The sequence below is a fragment of the Otolemur garnettii genome, unplaced genomic scaffold (assembly GCF_000181295.1).
Source record: "Otolemur garnettii isolate 467f Iridium unplaced genomic scaffold, OtoGar3 scaffold00016, whole genome shotgun sequence".
In the NCBI taxonomy this organism is placed as follows: domain Eukaryota; kingdom Metazoa; phylum Chordata; class Mammalia; order Primates; family Galagidae; genus Otolemur; species Otolemur garnettii.
The window spans coordinates 29,737,172-29,744,233 of NW_003852411.1; the positions used below are offsets into that span (position 1 = coordinate 29,737,172).

At 43.7% G+C, this 7,062-nt stretch overlaps 1 long non-coding RNA gene across 1 annotated transcript in view; it reads right to left on the bottom strand.

Moving 5' to 3' along the window:
* Window positions 1–3,503: 3,503 nt before the first annotated feature.
* The window catches only part of LOC111723808, a 4,246-nt gene continuing 687 nt past the window's right edge, over window positions 3,504–7,062 (bottom strand). The window contains exons 2-3 of the long non-coding RNA XR_002772272.1: window positions 6,793–6,893; window positions 3,504–3,594 (exon numbers count right to left, since the gene is read on the bottom strand). This is a non-coding gene — a long non-coding RNA (uncharacterized LOC111723808). The remainder of the gene's footprint in view (window positions 3,595–6,792; window positions 6,894–7,062) is intronic.

Here is a 7,062-nt window from a genome sequence, read left to right on the forward strand (position 1 = left end):
TTGGTTATAGAGGTTGTATGCGTGGGGCCATGCACTTAGGACAGAGGCAAAAGAAAATTAAGAGGCTTCTGCAGAGATACTTTTACATATCCCTGTTAGCCACCCTTGCTAAGAAAGTCAGCCAGCATTGTGTAGCATGCAATCAACACCATGCTAGACAGGGACTGTCCCTGCCACCTGAAATTCAGTCCTACAGAGAAACCCCTTTTAAAGATGTGCAAATAGACTATACTGAGTTGTTCAGATGTAGAGGAAACTGGTGCTTATTTGTTCTGGTCTGCACATTCTTGGAATAGGTGGAAGCCTTCCCCACCAGGATGAAGCGGGCTCTTGAAATAGTAAAAGCGTTGCCCAAGAAATCATCCCATGGTTTAGGTTGCCACTCTGGTTTAAATTTGACAATTGGCTAGCCTTCATAACAGAAATAGTGCAAATGATAACTAAAGCTTTGGATATCACCTGGAAACTATATGTGACATATAGGCCTCAAAGTTTGGGCAGGGTAGGGTGCATGAACAGGGCCATAAGAACAGGAATCTGTAAACTCTGTCAGGAAGCAAAGCTTACTCGGATACAGACCTTGCCACTGGTGTTGTTCAAAGAGGCCTCCATCAATCCTCTATAATTTACCAAGGACTCCTAAAAGAACTGGGAGAGACTGAATTGAACAGACAAAAGCCCTAGGAAAAGTAACAAGAAAGATCTCCACCTGCGTAATTAACCATGTTCTGTTTAGTCTTTTGTGTGTCTGTACATCCTTTCTCTCTGGAGGATCAAGAGGACTAAGTATAGATCAAGGATCAGAACCTGGTCCCCCTCAAACCAAGGTAGAAAGGACTTTCCACCATCATCCTGACCACATACACAGCAGTAAAGGTTGAAGAAATCGTCACCTGAATTTGTCACAGCTGGATAAAGAAAGCTTCACTGCCCCATGGGAAGCAAAGGTAACTTTTAAGATGGTCAACATGCCCTGCTCCAGCCACATACTGGGAGCTGGCTGGTCAACACAAAGCTGAAGCCTGAGGAAACTCCTCTCGAGACTTGTCTTAACTGGACTTTGAACTTTGGGAAAAGGGGAGGAGGGATGTGACACAGGGAAAAGTGAAAACTCATATATATATTAACCCACCACCACGGTACAATTAAAACCTGGGTAGAGAACCTCAGAGGAGTCACAGTTCCTGAAATCTAAGTGCTGATCCAGACCAGGGGAATAGAAAAGCCCAGCCAGGTAACTCTGAAGTTTACTGCCTGTAGCACCATGCGACAGTGAAGCAGCAGAAGGAACTGGGAAAGAAACTAGGACAGATGAGAAATAGTTCTGTGCCTTAGATTTTATAGAAGAGTGATGTAAAGTTGAATGTGAAAAGCGATTAATATCGGCACCTGCAGAAGCAAGCTGATACTGAGACCCCAAATTAAAATACATGTGGAGTCTCAAAAGGGGGGAATGAGAGAGGATACCCAAGAAGGGTGAGGTCTAGAAGAACAGGTCTTCTCAAGGAGACCACAAGGATACGCCAACAAGGTCCTCTCCATGGTGAGTCAGCTCTTGGGAATTTGTAGACTTAACTTTCTAGAACTTAGAAATTTCCACATCTGTGAAATCCTATAGTTTTTTTGGGGGGTGGGGGGGGAGGCTGGAACAGCATGTCCTGCTTGTTTCAGACTGGCCAATGAAAAAGGTACCTATGAGTTGGAACTTTTTGACTGGAGATAAAAAGGGAAAGAACAAGCCAGTCATGGAGCATGGCCATTTCGAATTCTTCTATGCTATAAGCTCCCAGCCGGTGAATAAAGCCCTTCCTCTTACAAACATGGTGTTTGGGTGCACTTTCTCTCCATTGAGCCTCTTCTTCCTGCAACAAGTAGAGTACTGTGGTGTAATAGCTCACCACAACCTCCAACTCCTGGGCTCAAGTGATCCTCTTGTCTCAGTCTCCCAAGTAGCTGGGACTACGGACTACAGGTGTCCACCAAAATGCTGGGCTAGTTTTTAGAGATGAGGGTCTTGATCTTACTCAGGCAAGTCTCAAATTCTCCTGCCTCAGCATCTCTAATACCTGGGACTACAGGCACTTACCACAATGCCTGGCTATTTTTTGTTACAGCTGTCATTGTTGTTTAGCTGGCCCAGACTGGGTTTGAACCTGCCAGCGTTGGTGCATGTGGCCGGTGCTATAACCACTGTGCTATGGGCGCCAAGCCTGTTTTTTGGGGGGGTGTAGGGGGAGGTTGAGGCAAAGTCTCACTTTGTCACCCTGGGTAGAGTGTGTGGTGTCATTATAGCTCACAGCAACTTCAAACTTTTGGCTCTCAGCCTCCCACGTAGCTGAGACTACAGTCACCCACCACAACACCCAGCTGGTTTTTCTATTGTTGGTAGAGACAAGATCTTGCTCTTGTTTAGGCTGCTCTCAAACTCCTGAGCTCAAGCAATCTACCCACCTTGGCCTCCCAAAGTGCTAGTGTTGCAGGAAGACGAGGCCCGATGGAGAGAAACAGCACTCAAACACCATATTGAGTCACCGTATTTAACAGGAAAAAGGCTTTTATTCAGCTGGTGGGGCTAACGGCATAGAAAAATTCAAAATGGCCATGCTCCCGGATTGGCTTGGTCTTTCCCTTTTTATCTCCAGTCAAAAAGGGCCAACCCCCAGGTACCTTTCTCATTGGTCAGTTTGAATCAAGTGGGAAAAGCTGTTCCCATCCCCACAAAACTATAGGATTTTACAGAAGTGGAAATTTCCAGGTCCCAGGAAGTTAAGTCTACAAATTCCTAAGAGCTGAGTCACCATGAAGAGGACCCTGTAGGTGTATCTTTGAGGTCTCCTTGAGAAGACCTCTGTTCTGCTAGACCTCACCCTTCCGGATATCCTTTCTCACTAAGATTACAGGTGTGAGCCACTGCACTAGCCTATTAAGAAGTTCTGATAAACATGCTAAGATGTTTGAGCAGTCAGCAGTAGTGAAGAAGGCGAGAATCTTCCAAAAACTTCTACTCCAGCCTGGGCTTCCCTCTAACTATGCTTCTGACTCTATACTAGCATGTTACCTCTCCCACACTGCCTAGCATCTGACCCTGGACATGCCCCTAGTTTTGGCTTGTTACCACCCCCACGGCACTAAAGGTGCACAAGGGTCTTACCCTACTGTGAGTAGAAACGAGACAGGAATTGGAGTTCAGTATAGGTGAAACACCTAAATCATCTCTTTCCCCCGTAGCCTTAGGCTTCATCAGGTAAGAACAAAGAAAGTAATAACTGACAACATGTTCTTCACTAAGTTATGTTAAACAGGGTTATATTGAAAGGATTATGCTTAAAGGTGTATGTTGGGTGGATTATCAGATTACCAGGGAGGAGCTACTTACAGGGCAGGTGGTCATAAGCTGTTTAAATGGATCAATGAGGTCATTGCTGCATTGTGCTCATGTACAAAATTCCCTGTATAAGCCAACTGCAAATAAAGAAGCTCGCCATTTTGCCTGAGTGAGCAGATGGTCACCTTTATTTAAAACACAACTTCAATAAGCGTGCTTATTCTTCACGACATCGCTTTTCCGTGACACCCTTATGGCAATAGTTCAGACTGCAAGAACGGAAGAAAAATGAGTTTTTGAGGAGGAAATATAAAAGGGAAATTATAATATTACCTTGAGAACCTATTAAAATACAAATGGCACATGGAAACCAATAGATGGATATTTTTCTCCTAAAGAAAATTAGGGAAGAGTACAAATGTGTTTGTGGGTACATTCAATGAAGCCTTCCATATACTAGGAGAGCCTGAGGTTTTATTTAGAGTTTTCTTGCTTTTGGGAAATGATAAAAAACCTAAAAAGATCAGTTGTTTTCTCAGGCTTTACAGACAGGCTTCATAGAGCAGGCGTCCTCAAACTATGGCCTGCAGGCCACACGCAGCCTACCTAGGACATTTATCCAGCCCATCAGGTGTTTTGCTGCCTCTGCCTATCCTGCTTAGTAGCTGACTCATCCTGGGACCCACAGTCCAGCCCTCCAATGGTCTGAGGGACAGTGAACTGGCCCCCTGTTTAAAAAGTTTGAGGACCCCTGTCATAGAGGAACAGTTCTTGAGAGAAGAATGTGTAAAAAATAAAAGATTTTGCTAGTCAGCCTCGGGAGTAGAATTTAAAGATATATATATATTTGCATTTAATGTTTAAGAATGTGTGGGCAGGCTCAATGCCCATAGCACAGTGGTTATGGCACCAGCCACATGCACTGAGGGTGTGGGTCTGAACCTGGACCGGATCAGCTAAACAACAATGACAGCTGCAAGAACAACAACAAAAATAAATAGCTGGGCATTGTGGGGGGCGGGGAGGGGCACCTGTAGTCCCAGCTACTTGGGAGGCTGAGGCAAGAGAATCACTTAAGCTCAAGAGTTGGAGGTTGCTGTGAGCTGTGATGGCACAGCACTCTACTGAGGGTGACACAGTAAGACTCTATCTAAAAAAAAAAAAAAAGAATGTGTGGGCAGGTGAAGAGGAGTCTCTTCCTCCCAGAAGATCTAGGGCCTTCATATGCACAGATCCATTCAACCCCAAGGTAGACAGAACTGTGTCTATTCCAGGCTTACATTTCTAACAATGCCTGCTTTAAGACTTCCCAGCCCCCTACTAACACATTTATCAGAACTTATATTCTATTCAGCAATTAGGTCTCAAGAGCAGAATTCCTGTGGTTTTGAAGAGCATTTAAAGCTCAGCATGCAAGACCAACAAAACTTTAAGAATCCAGATACCCTTGAACAAGGTCAGAAATATAAGCAATATGGCTCACAAAAACAAGGATATGAAATGTTTCCCTATCTCTGGAAGTAGTTCATAGGCAGGGAATTATCCCTTAGGCTGGAAGGCTGAAATGTGTCTGAGCATGATTGTCAATGGGAAAGAATATCTTCTTTTTTTTCTTGAGACATTGTGCTATGGGCACTGAGCCAGAATATCTTTTTATTATAAAATTGAGCATTGTTATTTGTCCTGTGTCTAGACATGTTTCTGACTCATTAGAAGGGTAAAGTGTAGACACCATGGCACTCTACCAAGGGTGACAAATTGAGACTCTGTCTCAAAAAAAAGGCAACAGCCTGAGAATCTGTCTCAAAAAAAGGGGGGGGGAAAAAGGAAAAAAACAAAAAAAAAAGAGGGGGGGGGGAAAAAAAAAAAAACATAAACTCAAAAAACAAAGAAGAACCAAGTTAAGAAAGAGTGTGAAAGAGAGAAAAGAGAAGGGAAAAGGAATTAGAAGTGAGAGTGGAATGAAATTTTAAATAGGATGAGGAGGTGGCATTTGAGGCCAGGCATGATGGCTCAGGATTGTAATCCCTAGCACTGTGGGAGGCCAAGATGGGAAGATCTCTTGTGCTCAGGGGTTCCAGACCAGCCTGAGAAAGAATGAGAACATGTTTCTACTAAAAAGAGAAAAACCAGCTGGTGTTGTGGCAGGGGCCTGTAGTCCCAGCTACTTGGGAGGCTGAGGCAGGGACATCACTTGAGCCCAGACGTTTGAGGTTACTGTGAGCTATGATGTCACAGCACTCTATCCAGAGCAACAGAGTGAGACCCTGTCAAGAAAGGAAAGAAAGAAAGAGAGAAAGAAAGAAAAGGGAGAGAGGGAGGGAAGAAGAGAGGGAGGGACGGAGGGAGGGAGGAAGGGAGAGAGAGAAAAGGAAATAAAGATAGGAAGGAAGGAGAAAGAAAGAAGAAAAAGAAAGGAAAAGGAAAAGAAAAGAAAACAAAAAAGAAAAGAAAATTAGGCAGCTGGGACTATAGACAGCCATTGCCTATAGTCCCAGCTATTCTAGGGGACTGAGATGAGAGGCCAGCACTTGAGCTCAAGACTTGGAAGTTATAATGAGTTATGATCATGCCACTGTATGACTCCACTCTAGCCTGGGTGACAGAGCAAGACATTATCAAAAAAGGTAAGAAAAAAGTTACTAAAAAATTTAGCAGCTTAACATAATAAACATTTATTACAGTGGTTCTCAACCTTCCTAATGCCTCGGCCTTTTGATATAGTTCCTGTGGGTCATGACCCACAGGTTGAGAACCACTGATTTATTATGTCACAGTTGATATACAAGGTCAGACAATTAAGTTCACCAATACATCCTAGAAAAAGTACTACATACCTCATTGTTGAGTATCATTGTCTGCTTTGAGGTATTCCCCATGGCTGTCTTGTGACCATAGTGATTTTCAGCAATGAAATTATCTAAGCAGTTGTCCTAGGATGAGTCCATGAACTTAATTGTCTACCTTCCTATGTCAGGAATCCAAGAGCGCTCTAGCCTCATGGTTCTGTCTCAGTGTCCTAATAAGTTTGTAGTCAGCTTTGTGCCAGAGTTATTGTTTTTGTTTTCTTTTTTCAGAGTTACTATTTTTGAAACCTTCAACTAGGACGAATAAGAAACAAGAGGCAAGCACTGGCCAGGTGAGGGGCAGACAAAGCCAGGCTGGCATGATTTCTCCAAAAGACAGCAAGGCACTGATGACCATCTTTCAGGCTTATGCGTTAATTATAACAAGATTTTCTACACAAACCCTACACCAAACTGACATATATAGGACAACACAGATAGTGTAGAAATGTTGACTTGAATATTTTAGGACAACCAAGAAAAATGATATGAAACTTTTCTATTTGCTAAAATCAATGTGAAATGCCCACACATACACACAAAAAATTGTGAAGTTACTTTTGAGAATACATACACTTAAAGACGCATGTGGTAAAAAAGCAAGACCAATAGTTGGCATACCAGGGAACCTCACGAACCAGAGTCTCTGTTAGGTGGCCTTGTCTCCAAGCAGGAACAGAAGTGACTCCTCAGAAGCCAGGCTTGGCTTGGCAGAAATAGCACTACGGGAAAGTCCAAGCCCACTCAGCGACCAGAAGCGAGTGGATGAGTATATGTGCACAACTGTAGTGTGTGTGCATGCGTGTATGTGGTGTAGCTCTGTGTTCCAAGAGTCTGCTGGTGGCCACGGGACTGATACCGGAATTTCCTCTTCAGTAGGTCCTTGGTCTC